This window comes from Puntigrus tetrazona, chromosome 15 (genome assembly GCF_018831695.1).
Source record: "Puntigrus tetrazona isolate hp1 chromosome 15, ASM1883169v1, whole genome shotgun sequence".
NCBI classification, from domain to species: domain Eukaryota; kingdom Metazoa; phylum Chordata; class Actinopteri; order Cypriniformes; family Cyprinidae; genus Puntigrus; species Puntigrus tetrazona.
The window spans coordinates 15726036-15747589 of record NC_056713.1 but is presented as its reverse complement, the minus strand read 5'-3'; the positions used below and the strand labels follow the sequence as shown (position 1 = coordinate 15747589).

At 36.0% G+C, this 21554-nt stretch overlaps 1 pseudogene; it reads right to left on the bottom strand.

Annotated features, from left to right (window-relative positions):
• Window positions 1-12447: 12447 nt before the first annotated feature.
• On the bottom strand, window positions 12448-14049 carry LOC122358644 (annotated as a pseudogene).
• Between the last annotated feature and the right edge of the window lie 7505 nt (window positions 14050-21554).

Here is a 21554-nt window from a genome sequence, read left to right as displayed (position 1 = left end):
CATACTTACGAGTCGTTGATTCAAGTGCCAGTTATCAGAAACAGCCTTTTGTACAGCCAATGACCTTCTGTTTTTCTAGGTTCAATATTTTCCTTTTCACATCATGATGTAGACATCTAGGGTGTATTTTAATGAGGCCTTCCCTTTCCGATAGAGTAAGTCCTTTTCAGTAGGAGACTATATAACTGCAGATCTTATACATTGCACAAACAGCCACATACCACAATAAAAAAAAAAAAAAAAAAAAAAAAAAAAAAAAAGATTATAGGCCCCTTCTTAGTACCTTACTGCTTTTCTGGGCCTTGAACGCAGTAAGCTGCATTGTTGTCCAAGAAGAAGATAAAGCTCCCGGATTTCTAGCAAAAATATCTAAATTTGTATTTCTGAAAATAGACAAATATCTTACAGTTTGGAATAACATAGAAATGTACATTTGAATCTACTATCCCCTTTAAGACCTTCTCCTAATTATCTCATAAGTAAATCCATATAGGCATTCTTAAATACACACTAGATTACATTTTTTTCAGAAGATTAATAAAATAAGAAATAACAATTTAAAAAAAAATGTAAAATCATCTAAAACCTGCATCACGTGTATTTATTTATAGATATAGTCAACAACGCGATACCTTGCCAACATTTCATTTTACCTTTCAACATCTGTGTGACTGAGTCATGACTTATGCTCCTTCAATTCAATGTGCTGCACAGCACACTGCCATCATCCAGGTCAATGTTCAGTGGGTCCGTTCCTCCTGAGTGAAACACAGTGCGCCATTGCTCAGCTCTCATGCCCGAATGGTGTAACTGTCAGTAGGCCTGGAAGGGTAATGCGATGAGTTTCTTATCTTAAAGTATCCAGACTGTGCAAACGTGTCTGTATGCGCTCCTTGACATATTCTGACCTTGATTAAAGAAAATGTGGAAATAATTCCAAAATTACTGGTAATTCATTATTAATATTAAAATACATGTTATTTCTTTTAATGTATACTAATAAATTGGCAAAGTGAGAATGTGTAATGCGTGTATACATTATTGTTTGTTTTTCACTATATTATGATAAGTTTCAGTCAGTTTATGAATAAATTATATAGGACAATATCTTTGAGATCTATAAGCGGATGTTGTACTGTCTTTCCCAGATATATATTGCAGAGGTAGAAGTGGACTATTGAACTGTATCGTGTGTTTATCCAGCGTAGTCAAGAGTCACTGGGATATTATAATATTATGTAGCATGCCATCTTCCTTTATCATATTTAATGACTTAATGGGCGTCAGTTGAACTATAATGAAATGCAGGCTTCTTCATTAATCTTCACGAAAACAAAGTAAAAGCTCTAGAGCCCACTTATTTTATGCATACGTAATCTACGCATTACAAGTCACGCTGTGATTTATATGCTTGCTGTTGTATAGCCGATAATCAGCAGAGAAGATTGGGAGGCAAAGCCCTTATTTTTCCACAAGAAATTGTCTCACTCACAGCATCACTTATAGGAATATACAGCAAAGAAATAAGGACTTTCTTCACACCAGCACACACATTTCCAGCACTGCCATTATAATTGCTTGAGTATCATTCCGTTACAAGAAAGCTGAAATGGCGATGCATTTTAAACAGCGCAGACTAGAGAGATGGGATGTTTCACCCAGCACATTAGCATTTTGATAAATGATACCTGGCTTATGTTGACCCAAAGCATGAGCTGAGTGTATTCTGAAAATGCATCAATGTTAAAGAGATGTTTTTCTTTTCATATTCATGCTTGAAGACTGAGAACTATAATCAAATGTATTTCACTGGACTTTGAACAATGGTAAGGGGATATTTTGGGAGTTTGCATCATAGTTTCTGATGTGACCTTGTATTCACCTTCAGTTTGTTCATTTAAGACTGCACTCAATAATGCATAATGTTATATAGACAAGTTATAGCACATGCATATATATATATTATATATATATATATATATATATATATATATATATATATATATATATATATATATATATATATATATATATATATACTACAAGAGTAAGACATTTTATTTTGTTTTTTTATTTTTACAAAATGTCTATTTTTATTTATTTATCAGTTATAACATAGATTTATCATCTTACTGCGTTTCGATGGGGTCCTAGCGTAACACACATCACAGCATAACAACAACAAAAAAGGCCAACCACCATAATAATGAAATAATTACTACAAGTAACACAAAAGAAACTAAATATGGTACAAAATACCAACAATCAGTGTATCTAATCTAATGTAGATCAATAACGTGTTTAAAATATATGCACAATCCAAAGTAAAATCACGATATTACTGTTTGCTCAAAATCTTAAATTATGTAATAGATTGAATATCAGCATATAAGTGGTTCAGTCTATTAGACCTTTAAACAAAAGGCCTTTACTACCAATGTTTTTGTGGGATGAACAAACAAATTGGTCTGAACGCAATGCCTAGCTTGATCATAGAAAAAGTACAAAATATTATTGCAGATATAAGGATACTTTAAAATTAAATTCTTCTGAATAAAAACTAGAGTTGATATATCATCTTGTGCAAAGATAGGCACTGGAGTGCATAAATGCGTCATGATGAGGAAAACTAATCTACCAAAGTCTATATGCTGTGTTAAGGAGGCAAGATTTCATTTTGATAAGTCAGTAAATAGCATTACAACAATGAAATATTAGAAGTATAAGTTGAAATTGGCAAAATTAATGTAGAATATGATTAATGTGATTTAAGGAGGTTAGACTAGAACCAAGCGTCTTAATATAAGACTTTTTATTAGGCACTAATTTATTGTCCAAAAGTCAATCCTGTAAAATCCATAAAATCATACCGAGAAGAGACAATAAAGTTATAAAATATCAGAATCAGATACAAATAACTAATTGTATGATTTAGACTATACAATTAACAACTATTAACAGTAAATCATTTACTTAGAAAAAGAAGTCTAGTATTGAACCTTGACACACCTCTTAAAACTGTATTTAAAAATAAAAATATTTTCTGTATATAATTCTATATTTATTTTGTATGTAATTATGTATTTAAATGAATAGTTTTATTGTAATTCTGTATTACTATTTCATTTCAAATAATTGCAACATTTATCCAACATAGTATTTGGGAAATAAAGAAAAATAAACAATCGAAACTATTTACAGCTCTGTCTGACACACTGCTCAGAGGAGAAACCCTCACAGTATCAAACACCTCACAGTCCTCGAGGTAGAAGGATCCAGGGTGGTTTGAGGACAGGAGGTGCAAGATGGCCGCTGCAGGGTTAGTCTGCTGTCCTGCTGATGTCATCTAAGCGTCTGGGGGTCCTGGGTGAGACAGGAGTCAGAGGGACCATGGCAGCTCCCAGTTAACTGGGTCAGAGGGATGGAAGCGGGGCGGGATGTGGTTTGAATTTCCCATGTTCTCATCCCTAAGTGAATAGCCTTATGAAACAGCACACTAAAGATGGGAACAACTCCAAGATGTGCATTATGCTGATGGGAAGTAACCACAGATGACACCTCATCTCTAGCTGGACTTCCCAGTTTAGATCAAGTCAGAAAGTTCCAGTTTTCCTGAGATACACTATCTTTTACTCTATGCTTTTTTGAATGGAATCTCTTACACTCATCCTTGAAAGTTTTTCTATTATACAGTTGTATAGTGCTGGAATATATATATATACTTAGAATGTTTTTAAATGTAAGTAGTGGCCTCTACACACAAGCCTTAAAAGCCAAGCCTCATATTTTGTTTACATGCTTTTATTCAGTATCTCTTTATTTACTTCATGCTGCTCTAAATTAAGCCTGGACAGCATAATCCTACTGGGTCAGCCAAATACACACTGCAGATCCAACTCCAGTTTTACGGATCTACCTCTCGGAGCCGGCCTCAGACTGTATAGACCCTATGACCTGTGCTGGGTGCCTGTACCACGATATTGTTGTAAGGATCTTTGTTCACTGGATCTCACTGGAGAGCTTTGAGTCTTCGCAGGGCATGCCAGTACAAACTCCATCTAGTGCATACTGTGCCTTAGAGCTTTCCCACAGTATTAGACCAGAGATGAACCACAAAATGGCATGAAAGTGGGAGGTACCAAGCCCATGCCTTCCAACAAGTGATTGATATTTCGTATGTAATAAAAATAATGTTTCTAAGAAAATAAAAAATGCTATGCAGATCTTTTCAATATTTTAATAAGTAAATAAATACTAACATAATCTTAAAGTCTATATACCAAGTCTTTATACAAATCACGCCAAGGAGAAAATAATAGGTTTACTAGATATTAGTTTTGACATTTAAACTTCTCACAACCTCATAAGAGCATGCTATTGAATAGCCTAATAAAGACCTTTTATAAACATTATAAATTAAGCAAATATATATCAAAGATAGATAGATAGATAGATAGATAGATAGATAGATAGATAGATAGATAGACTATAGATAGATAGATAGATAGATAGATGAATAGATAGATGGAAAAACTGGAAAAATGGAAAAACATAGGCCGATTATTTTTAGCAATATTAAATAGTAATTCAGACACACATGATTAATATTGAATAAAAAACCGCTGTATTCCTTCCACATCGTTTCTGTATAACCTTATCTCCCCAATATCACTGTTTCTCAAACTCTCTCCATATGGGTCCATAGAAAAGCTTTATAAGTGCGCCCTCTGCTGGCTTTCTTGCACCACCAGACGTTCTCCAGCAAATGCAGCGAGAAGTCTTTCAGATTCAGAGTTAGTTCCCGCCCATCCACATATGATTCACATGTTTACATGACATTTGTATTCGGAGGAGACACACTAGTGACACTGCCATCCAGCCCATGCCTGCATACTGTTATAGTAAAAACATAGAGCCCTTTACTGGACAGTGAAGAAGAAGCCTGTAAATGGGCCTTAAGAAAGAGGTGAGTGCTAGGCCCAGCTCTCTTCTTTGCCCGCTGTCCAGCAACTCACTTTGTCGCTCGCCTGCTTGTGTTTTTGCTATAACAATATGCAGTATGCCTTTCGAGATAGCAGTACCAGTGTGATCTCGAATACAAATGCCCATGTAAACATGTGAATGCATGTGGATGGAAGGTAACACGGCAGAAGGTGCTCTGCTGCATTTGCTAGTGCGGCTCTGAAAGCCGGCGAAGCGTGCTTTTATGCTCTATGAGACTCCATGAAAAATTTGGCTGATATTGAGATATAGGTATACAGAAACGATGTGAAGAATGCAGCTTGATTTATCTGTATTAATCATGTGTGTCTCAATTACCTTGTATTGCTAAAATAATCGTATATAAAAAATTTCCATTTTCAGTTTTTTCAGCATCTGTTTGTCTGTCTGTCTTATGCATCTTATCTGCTCTATCTATCTATCTATCTATCTATCTAATATCTGCTCTATCTATCTATCTATCTTTTGACATATATTCTTAACTTTTACATTTATAAGGTCTTTGCTCAAACTGTTAATAGCATGCTAGGTATGCCGTGTCAAACTAATATCTAATAAACCTATTATTTTCACTTGGCCTGTTCAACATAAAGACTTCAGCTTATATAATTTGTGTATGTTAGTGTTATTTACTTATTACAAATATTGAAAAGATCTGCATAGCATTCTGGCCTAGCTTCTTGAAACATTATTTTGGCCGAATATCAATCTATTTGTTGGAAAACATGGCAACTTTGATCTCTACCCTTCTCTTGTTATTTGTCAGATTCGCTCTCTGAATTCAGCACTACTGTGAGGCTTCCACGGTATTAGAACACACTAGATGGAAATTTGCTGGTAGAGATGCTCCTCATGGCTCAAAGCCTCCTCAGTAGACCTCCAGTAGGCTAAGACTCCTTACAACAATATCGTGTATAACAGACCATATTTGGGCTCTGTAGGGACCGCTGATCTGAGAGTCAGCACAGTGAATCTGTAAATTGGTGATTCTGCAGTGTGTATTTTGGCTGGACTCGATAGTCGGAATTTGAGCCACAGGCATGCATGAAGTAAATAAAGAGATACTGAACAAAAAAGCATGTGGCACAAAATATGAAGACTTGTCATTTTGCTTTGTGTGTAAAGGCTTATATGAGACAAAAACATTCTAACATATATATATATTCAGCACCGATAACAAATCGGCATATTGAAAACTTTCTGAAGAGATGATGTGAATTCCATTCAAAAAAGCATGAAATAAAAAGAAAGATAGTGTATTCGTGAAAACTAGACTGCGACGTCTGGCTGAGAATCGGCGCCAGACTGATGGTGCTTGATCTGTAATTGCACTTCCCGTCGGCACGCATCTTGAAATTGTTCTATCTTTAGTCTTTGCTCTTACAGGAATTGTTGCCAGAGATGTGAACATGAAATTCAACCGCATCCGCCTCAAACTCCCCATCCTGCAGACGAATTAACTGAGGCGCATCTTCCTCTGACCCTGTCTCTCAGAAGGCAGCGAACGCCATGACATCAACTTGAGACAATGAGCGAACCCTGCAGCGATATCTTGCACTCACATCCTCAAACCACGATCACCACCTCGGGGTGTAATTGTTGTGCTGTGTTCCTCTGGCGATGTCAGGCTGAAACTTGTAAATAATTTAAATTGTTATTTTTCTTTTATTCCAACATTATATTGAATAAATATTACAATTATTTAAAATGAAATAAAAATACAAATTACAATAAAACTATTCATTAAATATAATTACATAAAATAAAATACCAGAATTATACACAGAAAATATTTTATTTTAAATACAATTTTACAGAGAATTAATAATAAGTCCAATACTGAGACTTCTTTCTAAGTAAATGATTTTTGTTAATAATTGTTAATTGTATGAATTCAACTATACACCAATTATTAATATCTGATTCTGATATTTTATTTTATTGTCTCTTGGCTATAATTTATATTTACAGAATTAAACTTTTTTGAACAATAAATAGTGCTTAATAAAAGTCTTATATTAAAACGTTTAATTCAGTCTAACCTCGCCAAATCACGTATTGTCATATTCTACATTAATTTTGGGTTACCTCAGCTTATACTTCTAATATTTCATTGTTATGGCAGATGAACTGCATCAAAATGATGCTTGCTCCCTCTGTACGGCATATAGTTTGTGAATTAATTTTCTCATCATGACGTGCAGGCTCTCGATGCCCATCTTTACACGCAAAAGTGACATATCAACCTCGATTTATTCAGAAGAATTCATTTGAAACTGTCGCTTGTTATCTGCAACAATGTTGTGCTTTTCTTTGAAGTGATCAGAATCGGGCATTATATTCAGACCAATTTGTTTGTTCTCTCATAAAGCATTATTGAGGCTTTTGTTTGAAAGTCACAATGAACTGAACCGAACACATGCTACGATATTCGTCTATTACATAATTTAGAATTTTGAGCAAACGGCAATAAATATTTACTGAATTGTATGTGTCTACAAACAACGTGTGTTGCTATTGCTGTTAGGCTACACTGATTGACCTATTTGTATACATATTTAATTTTTATTACTAACAGTATTCATTATTATAATTGGTTGCTTTTGTTGTTATGCTGTGATGTAATGTTGCGTTAATGAACATCAGCAGATGATAAATCTATATTATAATCGATAAATAAATAAAAAATAGACATTTATAAAAAAAAAAACAAAAAACAAAACAAAATATCTTACCATAACAACATATATATATATATATATATATATATATATATATATATATATATATATATATATATATATATATATATATATATATATATATATATATGCATGTATAAGCGCGTGTACTTGGCATTGCTTGCGATGATGCGATCTAATGAACAAAGCTGAAGATGTTCTAGTCTGTCGATGATCAAACTCAAAATATCCTTGCCGTGTTCGAAAGTCCAGTGAAGCTGCATTGATATAGTTCTCGATCTTTCAAGCATGAACATGAAGAAAGGCATCTCTTTGTACGCTGATGCATTCTCCTCAGAATACACCAGCTCATGCTTTAATAACATAAGCCAGGCATCATACATTTTAAAATGCCACGTGCAGTGAAACATCCACGCTCTTCTAGTCTGCGCTGTTTTTAAAAAATGCATCGCCATTTCAGCCTTTCTCTTTGAATTTGAATGACACTCAAGCAATTACACGTATTTGAATACTGGAAATAGTGTGTGCTTTGGTGTGAAGAAAGTCATATTTCTTTTGCTGTATATTCCTCATAAGGATGTCAGTGAGTGGGAAATAATCTATGTGGAAAAATAAGACTTTGCCTCCCAATTTTCTCTGCTGATTACCATTTACAGCAGCAAGCACTTATAAATCACAGCGTGACTTGTAATCGCCGAATTACTGGTCACATAAATAAATGAGCTCTAGACTTTTTTACTTTGTATTTTAGGTGAAGATTAATAAAGCCTGCATTCCATTATAGTTCAATCAGCGTCTATTGTCTTTGAAATATGATAAATAAAGTGGCATGCTACACAATATTGTAACCATCCCAAGTGAGACCTTGACCCTCGGCGGATAAACACGACACAGTTCAAGTAAGTCCACTTCACCCCTCTGTTTACAGCATATCTGGGAAAAAGGAACAGCAACAACATCTTATAGATCTCGGAAATGTTGTCTATATAATTTATATTCATAAACTGACTAAACTTATACATAATATAGTGAAAAACAAAACAATAATGTACACGCATTACACATTTCATACCAATTTATTAGTACATTAAAAGAAATAAATATCATGTTTTAATATTAATAATGAATTACCAGTAATTTTGAATTATTTGCATATTTTCCTTTAACTGGAAGGAGTCAGAATATGTCAAGGCGGTACCTGAACCGTTTGCACAGTCTGACGCTTTAAGATAGAACCATCAGGCATTACTCGCTTTCAGGTCACTGGACAGCCACACGCTCGGCGGAGGCGCTGGAGTGCCAGGCATTGTGTTTCACTCGGGAGGAGCATTGACCACTGAACAGTGACCTTGGACAGATGGGCGATTATTAACTTGCGCTTTTATTGAATGAGAACGTGAAGTCGCTTGAGCTTCAGTCACACAGATGTTGAAAGGTAAAATGAAATACTGGCAAGGCACGATGCTATTGACCATATCTATAAATAAACACACGACAATTACGGGTTTTAGATGATTTGCATATTTTTCTTTTTTAAATTATGTTATTTCTTATTTTTATTAATCTTCTGAAAAAATGTAACTGAGTGTGTATTTAAGAATGCCTATCACGGATTTACTATATGGAGATAATTAGGAATAATATCTTAAAGAGATAGTACATCTAAAAATGTACATTCTCATGTTATTCCAAACCTGTAAGACTTATTTGTTCCATTTTCAAACACAAATTTGGAATATTTTTTGTTGAGAAATCCGAGGAGACTTTATCTTTCTTGACAACAATGCAGCTATCATGTTCAAAGGCCCAGAAAAGCAGTAGAGCATTGTTAAAGGAGTCATATAATCTTTTTTTATTTTTTTTTATTGTGGTATGTAGCTGGTTGTGCATGTATAAGATCTGCAGTTACACTTAGTCTCCCCACAAAGGACTTACTCTATACTCGGAAGAGGAAGGCCTCACATTGAAACACACCCTGAATGTCTACATCATGATGTGAAAATATGAAAATATTGAACCTGAAAAACAGAAGGTTGGCTGTGCACAAGGCTGTTTCTGACAATCTGGCACTTCTGAATCCAACGACTGTAAGTATGTTTTGTTATCAGTTTAAGTATTTGCTATTGACTGTTCAAATCACGGAGTGAGAGAGACGGGTCCACATCACGGTGTTAACAGCTTTCTTAATTGCCTGTAAAAAAAAACAAAAAAAAAACTGCACTTTGTGTATTCTGTGACTTTTCTGGCTGATCTCTTTCGCAGAATTTACTTTCAACTCACCAAACCTCCCAGAACAGATGTTTGGTAGGGCTTTTCTGGGAAAAAAACAGAATCCTTCACACGTATTAAGCCAGTGTTCCATCAGAATGATTTCAAAACTGATATTTCAGAGGCAGCAGCAGCTTTGAAATTGTCATTTTTAACACTAAAGATGGAAAAAACGGATTCAGTATGAAAGATTTCCTGTGTACAACAACGCGAGAATTATCGAACTTAGCATACATAAATATTTTTGGAGGCCAAAGTCTTGTGTTTACAAGAATATGTAGAAGTCCCCACGTGAGCATTTTACTGGCAGCTCAGTGTTCGCTCTATTAATAATCTGACACACTTACAAGCAGCTCGGCTCTTCTTTAAAGTGATAGACTCATCTGTGATGGCGCAACTTCCACATGAACATGACGTTAACACAAATGTGATTTTTTCTTAAAGTTTCCGTTTTCCATATGTGTAAACTTGTGTGTACTTCAGGTTATAAAGCCTAGAGCCATCGCCCTTGATTGCAAGTATGTCATAAGCATTACGCTTTTTATTTACATATCACCTTATCACTTCCTTTCAACACATCTGTTTACCAAAATAAGGAGTTATCAGAACTATGTAAAAAGAGTGACAACCACACAACAGAGAAGAACAACCGACATCATGTGTTTTATTTTTGTGCATAACAGCAAATCCATTACATTGCACTTCTCACTGCTTGACATTCAGGACTTACAGTTTGGTAGGCTGAAATAGGGCACCTGGAGAACTAATGAAGAAAAAATATAACAACAGCAAAGCCCATTGTTTGAAAGAAAACAGTTTTCCATTTAAGGTATCTGTGGGCCACGAAGACATGGGAAAGTATATCAAACCAGAACGAGCTGAGAAAACACGCTCACTCTTGTTAAAAGTGTCTTATTAAGACTTTATTCAGCGTAATAAGATGCATATTAAGACATGACACCTAAAACAGCCCATACGGTATTTGTGTTGACTGTGACAACAGTGGAAGCCGTAATTGGAGCTTGCTTAAAACAAGCAATCGTTTCAAAATAGTAGAGTAGGATAGTAGGGAAGTATATTTCTGCGAAATCTGACACAAATGGCAGGCATGTGCATATAAAACATTCAAAGGAGAGAGATTTTTGATATCAGCATTTTGCTGACATTGATTAATCCTCATCTCCGAGTTAAGATCTTATCATAGACAGTGTTTCTGGTAGAACTTGAGGTACACATAGGTATTGGTATAGTTATCGTCAGAAAGACCCCTTTATACCAAAATGACCCCAAAAAGTATTAATTACACTTTGTTCGCCGAATGCATAAATTCTGTCAGTATTTAATCATTAACCATGCTGTCCCAAGCGTGTTTTCATTAATCACGACACAAAAGTACCATGGAGATATTTAGATTGTTTACATTTTGCCCATGAAATCTAGCTTTTATATGAAAGTCAGTGGGGTCCAAAATAACGCGAATCTCATTCACATTCAGTTTATGGACAAGAGCAAAAGCTTATAGACATTTATCAAATAATATCTTCTTTTATTGTCCTAACACTAAGAAGAGTTTGGAACAACATGACAGTAGTTAAATGATGACAAATTGTTGCGATCTGCGAACTATCCCTTTAAGCACATTAAATGCTGAATATTGTTTGGTGAACAAAAAAAAATCAAACCAAGTGGCATTGATTATATAGACACAGTTTAAAGACAAAAAAACGTTTCTTTTTTCTTTTAGGGTAGAGACTAACGCCAAATAATAAATTTTTAGAATTAAGATAAAAAGTATTTAGACTTTTGCTTGCTAAATATTAATGGGAGAACTACACAACTACTAAAAATCAATGTTATACATAACTTCATTCATCATCATAATACCTTATGTGTGCAGCTTACTTGCATATAATTTTCTTTACCAATGGTAAACATCCATAGGTGGCGACACTGCCCCAGCCCAATCGTTTAACATTAAATTAGAAACAAACTGAAAACTGAAACAACAGCAACATGAACTTACTCGTTGACAAGCACTTGTGGCGTGGTTAAGAGATGCATGCAACTCTAATTTAGATAATTATAAAGAACAAATATATAAGTCATAACCTCAGGAAACAATGTAGAAACTGGATAAAGTATGAATGCATACAATGCGCTTATATTTGAGACCTGTGTTAAGTAGCGTTTGTGTCAATAACAGAGAAGTCTATACGGGCTTTAAAGACACAGAAATCATTTTTGGAAAAGCCTCATAGCATTTTCAGATGCCGCTTGGAAATGTAGCTAATTTCAATGTTAAAAATTCTGTTTTAAATTATTACACTTTATGGGGCCGCTGTATGTTACATCGACATATAACTTCACTTTTTAACATAAAGAATAGTCATTTGAAGGCTCGTCTTTGAGCACTTCAATATCAGTTTTATAGGCATTGTTTTGACCTCACTGTGACCGGGCTTCTTCATGCGACGTCTCAATGGTGATGGATGCTCCCATGAGGGCCTCTGGGCTTTGGCCGCTGAAGAGGCGAGTAGTGAGGCCGGCCTCGTCGTGCACGGGCTCCTTCGTGGCAAAGCAACGGTAGAGGATTAAGTCCGGCCACGCTGGTTGAGGCTGAGTGGTGCTGAAGTGCATGATAAGCGCCGAACAAGTTCTCCTCGGCACGCGGCAATCGCGGGGTTTGCTGAGGAAGGCATCTCGCCACAACGGGAGCACGTGGTAGGGAGCGGAAGCGGGGAGGGTGATTAGAGATCAAACTGAGGGCCAGCCTCTTGATTTTGGCCTTTCTTGGCGCTCGGTGGAAACGTTACTGCGCCACGGCTTTCAGGATGCCTCTGTCTGCCTTCAGCATCACCCCCAAAGGCGCCAGAATCCGAGAAAAGTGCGCGGTAAGAGTTCATCCCGGCCACCCAATCCTGCATTGGATACTTCACCGACAGAAGGTGTGGTTGACGGTCCTTGAAAAGCTCGCATCGTGGAAGAGGTGCGAGGAGTTGGCCACTATTTCTGTTACCCACACAACAGCGCAGCTGACCAGCAAGGCTGTTTTGATCCTGCGGACTTTAGCGAATTCCAGAGGATGAGCCACTGCCAAATGTGATCCACTGATATGCAGCGAAGGAAAGCGATGCTGGCAGCGTGAATGTTGGTGTAGAAGATGAAACAAACAACGCAGGACACTTGACCATGGATCCGAAGTTGTCATGGTGGAGGAAATAGTCGATCCAAGCGTGAAAGTGGCTGCTATGCAAAGAGGTCAGCCACGAGAGGTTCATCAAGTAGATCCCCCAACTCGTTCTTCTGTCCCGAGCTGCATGTATGCGGCCCGCAGACCGGCGTACGGTTGGTAAAGCCAGGGGCGATGGCGATGTATAGCGCCCGGCTGGAAGAACCTGGTCTATGTTTGATCAACATTGCACGAGTTGAGATGCCATAGTCTCTTCACTTCCTCAGAGACTTCTATAATCATAAGTGGCTGAGGCTTCTCTGATTTAACTCAAGCCATGTTTAAAAATAAGATTAATAAGTCAGGAGGTTTCCTTTTAGCTTTTTCATGTATTGTGTATTGACTGTAACACTGTTGCCTACAGTCTAGCATGAAATTGAGCCTGATGTGTCATGTCTCTACCACATTTCATGTTTAATTAATTTTAACCTCTGGGAGAGCTCAGAGGTCAAAGTTGTGTGCCCACAAGAAAACATGCCGGTAATCCTCATAAAGCGATCACATGGGTAGTTTCAGGTGGGTCAAGGTTTTTTTTTTTAGCAGTATGAAACATTCACTTCCATCTCTGAAGATCGCATAATGGTGTAATCTTCTTTGGGGTCTCAAAACATCCATCTGCAAAAAAATAGGAAAAGAACAATTGTTCATGTGAGTCACCACAGTTCATACGTTCACTGAAATGTTTGCGATTTTTATTATTGTTGAGAGAGAAATGTGCTTTTTTGAGAACCAAGTGCTGTATATTTATTAGTTAGATTTGCTTTGATACAATGGGTGCATGTTTCCTATTCCCACCTAACCTTGGTCATCCCTCGCATTAGCATCTGTTTGTTTGGAGTTAACATTCATTACAAGCTCATCTCTTGTTCTCCAAGGTTTGTATTCTGCTGGTACAGAATCTCTGGGAGGATTTCTTTCTGAACAGACCTTTGTGCAGATCTTGGTATGAAGGAGTTATTTTCTCCTTAGATCAAGCAGATTATATGTACCTTCTAGAATGAGGAAATATGATATAAAATAAACAGAGCAGAACATTATGGCTGTAGGTAACCTACATGCTCCCTTGCATGCAAGGCAATAATAAACATTTCAGATTAATACAGCATTCGCCAAAATCAAGATCAATAACACACAAATTTAATGAATTTAATTTATATTTAATAATTTAACAATTTTAGTAGTTTTTATTAAACAAAGCAATAATAATACAAATTCTAAGCAGGCTTTTGTAAATGGTGTTTTATTTAACCATGGTGATGTGGCACAACCAGTGTCTGGGTGACACCAGAAGCTTGCTGTTGCTTCAGACACATTTATAGATTCATGAAACTGTGACTGTGCAGAAGAGATAAATGGATATGCTGCTGTGCAGACCAACCCGGAGTGGCAGTGCACGTGCCAGCCTTAGCATCCATATGTAAGATCACAATCACACGCAAAAAAGCAACGGCAAAGTCATAGTATTTTACTTATTGTGCAAATATTTTTTCCTTAATTAAATGTAACTATTTTTATAGCACTAAGTAAAGTGGTGTAATTTCAACTTTAGACTCAAGGAAATAGATGAACAATGGAGAAATGACTCCGTGTGATTCAGACTCACTGAGGATAACGTGCCAACATCCGAAACCATAAACCAGTTCAGGTCAGTTCATTTTTACATTTCAGATAACTTCCAGGCTTTTGTTGCAGGTGGGAAAAACAGCCCTGACTGGTTGTCTAGTTGTGGTCAGTTTAGCCAGGTGTAGTTGGTCAGCAGGCAGATTTTGAGGGCTGGTCAGTCTGGAAGACCATTTAAAAAGAGCTAGGCTACTTATATGTAAACCAGTTAAAGACCAGTCCAATCAGCTTTTTTATTGTTATTTAGTAGGGCTTTATGAAGATAACTTGAACTCAAATACACACAAAATTGTGTGGTTTCATTCTTCAAATGTCACAAAGAAAGTCATGCAAGTTTGGAACAACATATGGGTGGGTGTAAATGGTGATGACACTATTTTAATTTTTAGATGAACAATTACTTTAAGAAGGTAGCTGCACAGTTTTAGAGATACCCCAGAAAAGTCGGTTTATTCATTAATTAAACAATTTTGACAAACACTTATCTAAGTAGATCACGTTTTCTTAACGAAAATAGCTGTAGTTTGTTACAAATAGTGAACAGAGTTTTGCTTAAATGGACTTTTGTATATAGTCCTTACCACTGTCATGATAAGATATGCCATTTTTGTCAGTGTTGCAATGACCAGCACAAAATGGACTACTGTTTCTAAAATTAACTTCATGACAAAACTAAATGAAAATCAATTTGCAAAGCTTGATAATCTAAAATAATACACTGTATTTTGATTATATGAAGAAAGGTCTAAACGAAAATTAAACAGATCAATTATTAGAACAAATTTTAAAATGTTAGCATGAGAGCTTGATGATTTTCAATCAGTAGAAACATGAGATAATAGCAGAGGTCCGCTGCCCTGCCTGGGAGTATTAAGTGACCAAATGTATAACAGAGCCTAAAATCACTGGTCTAAAATCAATCTATCATTCTGCTTAATATCAATATCTCATAGTAGCGAATGTAATGTATCCTTTAATAGAAAAGCTTAAAAGCACCACAGAGTAAAAAAAGACTTAAATATGATGGATAAACCACTGGAAAGTTGTCAACTTGACTTCATTTCATTTGGGTTGAGTGATAGTGTGCAGAGAAATAACTATGATTCACGATCAGAGATATCTCAGATTAAGAATCTGGGTTTGTGTGCATTTACAACCTGATCATATCAAAGTTTGCATTACACAAAAGAAGATCTTTTAATGCAGTGTAAACAAATATAGCTGGCAACTGTCCATGATCACTGTGTGGTAACAAAGCACAGAATAAAGACCTGTTACTCTGTTTCTCTCTATAGACAGGTGAAAATAGACAAAGCTGCTCGGGCGTCAGATGCTATTTCCATAGAACCCTGCCAAACGAGCTATAGATAATCAGGAACACCTGTGTTACAGCAGCGGTCGGTAAATACCATCACGCTTGTCTTCAATATTGACACTTCTTTGAAGTACAAAGAAATGAGTCATCTAGTTCTAATGAGACTAGAAATATCACTGTGTCATGACGTCATTCAAAAACACATCTCAGGAGAGGACTACTCAACAAGAAACATGAGAACAACAGAAATAATAGTAAAAGATATGAATATTGATATATCAAGTTGCCAATTGTACTTCTGAATTAAGTTCTGGAGAAAAAGTCAATCGTAATGGACAATTAGAAATTATTAAGAATGAGCCTACACCTTATCAGTAGTGGCAGTTACTAATGTGCATTTGTTTCTCTGATTTGTGGTACTTACAAAAAAGTGTTTGCATACCTTCATTAACGAAATGAAAACGACTAGAGCACATTAATAAGAAAACTGGTGCATGTGTTGAAAGACCAACAGAGTAAATAAGCTCCCGTCTTAACACGATGCCATAGCTTTGCTGAAACTCACACAATTTATAGGTCATTTAGCACTGGTTTTGAACTTAAAATTTTTGGCTCTCTTAAGATAACTTGTTATGTGTTTACAGCTGTAATAGATCAGTTTAAATTAACAAACACAGACTGTGTTTAACATAGGATCTGTTCCTCTAATGTTAAAATAAATGTGTATGCTATCTTTTACCAACAAGTGACAGCAGGCAAAATATGGAGATTCTGTCTTCATTTACCTTATTGTTATTAATACTAATTGCTAAACCCTAACTTTTTTTTAAATTTCTGAAACACAAAGGTCCAAACACACTCAAAAAGCGGCACGGAGCCATGTGGAGCTCTTAAGTAATGAGCGTTTGCCTGATTTCAAGAGCCAGAATATAGTCCTAATATTGGCTCAAAGTAGCCAAAAGTTTAAGATTAAACAATAATGTCAAGATACCATTATACACAACATGACAACGGGTTCACGGGCTATTGGGACAAACTGCCCGCTTAGATGCGGCATGTTGCGTAAAAAACAACGTTTCAGTCGCGTGAACGTTCAATAACTGTGCTGTTTCAAAAATCTATTATAGAAGCCAGACAGGATAGCGTGGTTTTGCTGCGTACATACAAATAAATGATGTCGACTCCTGTGAAATGCTGTCACGTTCCGAAGCCTGTTTAATTAGGTTCCATTCCAAAGTGCACGACCAGATCAGTAATTATCTCAATCAAATCTAGCCTTATTCACAGGGCTCAAATGTCAATTTGTTACACCCTCTCCTGTGGATGTAGCTTTCGGTTGTTGTGTAAACTCTGCTTTCTTGTGTGACAGGCAGAGTCACGTGCAGTGAAAAATTAATGAGAAAAGAGGCTGGGTATGACCCCTGGGCAGCCTGATCTCCCAAGAGCACTGGCTCTGTCATGAAATGACAAATGTTGTTATTAGTTTGGGAGAACGAACTGAAAGTTACATGTATGCAACAACGTGAATGCGGACTATTTACGCCATAATGATAAGACTTGCATTTTTAGCTAAGAGTGATCATTTAGGCCCAGACCGTGCCAGATGAATTTAATCCAAGAGCTATTATCAGTCCCTGTGCTTCAGTGGGGTCATGCTAAATAATGAGTGTAGACATGATGGCCGCTTGGAACTTCCCTCCTTTCTGGGCTGGAAGGACCCCAATGTTATCCACAGCACCCTCACAATAACAAATCAGTTAGTATTTTTGAAAGGAGCGGCAGATTTCTAATCAGGAGGTGCAGAGGAGCAAATTTTTTCATCACTGTTTCTTAATGAGAAGCTGGAGAGAGGCCGGGGAAGAGAGAGGAAGAGAAGACAGAGAGAGAGGGAGGCATCCAGGAAAAGGCTGAATCACAAAATGAAACATCTGATTATTCATTAATTCCTCATTAGCGGAGATCAGATCAGGATACAACAACAAGGCCTGCCGAAAACTCCTGGGCGTGCAGCAGACACGAGAGTCAAACAAGGTTTTATTAAAATATCCCACAGGGAAGGACAAAAGGACAACCAAGATATACAACTAGATCAACCTTGCTATATGAAGCCCATATCCAAGGTGACAACGAATATGAGCGTGGATCGGAATATACATTTTCATCCCTTCCGTTAGTACTGTTTTATTAATTAATTAATTGTTAATTATTTTATTAATTGAGTTTTTACAACTGCGGCACAGCATACAGAAAATATCTGTGCTCTTCAAAGGAAAGTGTAAAGTTCTGAGTGATTCAAAATTGTTCCTGAAATCACCCGTGGCGAGAGCTCCTTCAAAAGCATTTCTTTCAAGAAAAGCCATCCTGTAAATCTTAAAGTACTCTCAGTTATCCACGCACAAAATCTGCACACTAAATTTATTATATAAGGGAAAGACACATGAAAAAACCCCGGTGTCTAAACCCCAGGGGCGGTTGGAGTTTAGGGGAATTCACGTGTCGATTGATAAGTAGAAATTCTGTATTTGGCAACTCGTGACATATAATACGATTTAGCAAAACTCCATGAATTTGTAAAGTGAAGTAAAATACTGCAGTATTATACGGGGTTAGATACTGTATTATTTGTCAACCTTGTTAAACCCTATTTCGATCAAATATATATTGAATATGTGAAAAAAATCTGGAAAAAGCGAGAAAAAGACTGCCATTCACCGCTCTCATATCAGGTTCATGCCTATCCCTGAAGAACGTAGCAAGGAGGTCAAGTCCTGTAATGTTAACACACTTTTCGATTGTTGGCTAGTGAATTTGACACCTTTCCCTGCTATTGTTAAACCAATTTCTTCAGCTTTTTAATACTGATACATTTCAAAGAAACGGCAACAGTGCAACTTCACAGAACCAGTTAACCATTTAGTAACTCTTCTGCCATTTTGAATGCCTGTATCACTACGTATTATCTGTATATGATTTGTTTGAATTACACTATAATCAATGTAATAAAACCTCTATCTTAACAATATTTTTGATGCATTTTGTACATTATAACTATTGTACAATTAATATTTAATCTATCATTATTTGTTTTTGTTGTTGCAGTTTTTTTATATATATTTTTGCTATTAAAAATCATTTGTCTATATCAAAAGATCAAAAGATCAGTGAAGGCATAAAGTGATTAGAAAATAAAAAACTAGCTATAAAGCAGCCATGGATTGTATATAGAATACACTTAAAAAACCACAAGCTTTCCATATACAACTATTTTAATCTAAATGGTGATATTTTCTGTGATACTTCACAAAATTATCAGAAGATTTTCATGTAATCTTGTTTCTCATTCAAGCCTTGATTCAAAGCTTTCCATTCTGAAATGAAGTAATACCATGCAGATACGGTTTGCTTTGCATGTTATGTATTTCCTAAAATACTATGAAACTACAAAAGTCATATCTTTTGTACATGTTTATAAACATGTTAACAAAATAACAAAAGAAACAGGAATCTGCCATTTCACATACAATCGAATAACACACACACACACACACACAAAAATCAGCTATTGCCAAAACATATCAACGTGTCGGAATTATATTTAACAATTAATAGAGGCAGAGACGCATTAATATGATGTACTAGATCTTATCCAAGATATATTCTTTCTCCAACTGATCTGTAATGTCCACGAAACCATGTTTGGATTTGAAAAAACACAGTAATTCAAAGATCAATGTAATTACAGACTTTGTGCATTCTGGTCTTGCACGATCTGCATTATCCAACAGTACTAAAGAGGCTGATGAATATGTCCATCACCAGTGCTGAATCATTGTAGTCTTTCCAATCTGATGGCCCACTTCCGAGTGTGACTTGTCGAGCTTCAGTATGATGGTGTTAGTGCAAGAAGCCCTAACTAAACTTTTTTACTGCCAGGATGCCACTGGCTGTTCAAAGCAACAGGAAAAACTTTTAACAGCAAGAACATTGGGCAACTGAAAGGGAACTAATTTCAGTTTGGGCTCCAAACTGCTCCAGCATGATGAATAAGCAGGTAGCTAGGCAGGACACAAACCCATGCACGGTCTACCTGAGGGCATGAGCACCCTTATCGGTGCCCACACAACCAAGACAGACAAATCAGGCTCATCAGCTTTATTCTTAAAAACTCCAGGAGTTCAAATGCACCTGAAAATATGGATTCCGCCGGAGCTTTTTAAGCTATCTGGGATGTTGGCTTGCTAAGTATCTATTGTAAGCATGTTTACTGTAACATTGCTATTAAAGAACGGTTTGCCTACATCAATGAAAGCAGAGCTTATGCACTGAACCAGGAACACTGTCAAGCTGCAAAGTTTCTATAAAGTGGTTTATAGTAGTCGCTGTCATGTTGATTACTTATGAAGCCGTATATGATTTATGCATTATACGTGAAACAGATTTAAAAAATTCCACCATAGCGCGCTTAAATGTCCACTTGTATTTGCAGTATATTCATACGCATGAAAATAGTTCCCATATATCTCGTAACCTTTGAAAATTTACAAATTTGAAATTGTAGATCACCTTCTGCAGATTTTCAGCAACCAACATTTCCTTTATGCTTTCGTGACTTTTCTTTGCTGAAGCAATGTAGCTTAAGATTGCTTAAAACATCTGTTACAGGACTCATGGTTCTGTGATGGATATGTGACCTTTTCGAGATTCTTTACGTTCTTGCCCAGCAAAAATTTGATAAATCATAATGTTTTTGTAAGAAATGTATTTATGTTCACACCAAGGCTGTATTTGTTGAATAAAATGCAGTCTGAAGATTAATAGAAAATGCATAGAAATATTATTACCAATTGAATGCCATTTTCATCATCTACATGAAAGTGAAATGTCTGTAAGCTAGTTTTTAGTAGATATTAATTCTATTAGATATTTATAAGTCATTTTAACATGCTGAATAAATTTATCATTATTAATTCTGAAAACAATTTTTTTAAGGTTTCTTTGATGAGAAGTATGTTTAAAGAACAAAATGTATTTTGTATTTTAAAAAAACATTTAAAACATTTTAAAGCTTTTAAACAAGCGTTGTATGTAAAGATAAGTCTATACAGAATATCTCCTTTTTGTGGGTAAATGCTTTCACTTATTTTATAACCCCATATCTCGTTGTACCAAGCTATACATTACATGAGTGAAGAAAAAAAAAACGACCTCTAGTATGTCTATTACTTATGCGAACACACGTGCACTTTGACGTACCACGTAAATGCAAACATTCAGAGAAAAACATGAAATGAAACGCCTTAACCTCTGTACACACGAATGAATCTCTATGGCGGTGCAATGATAATAAACTTCAGTTACAAGCTTTTATTGTGAGAGTGTGGGGTTTTTCATCCGTATTATTTAAACCTGGCATAAAATC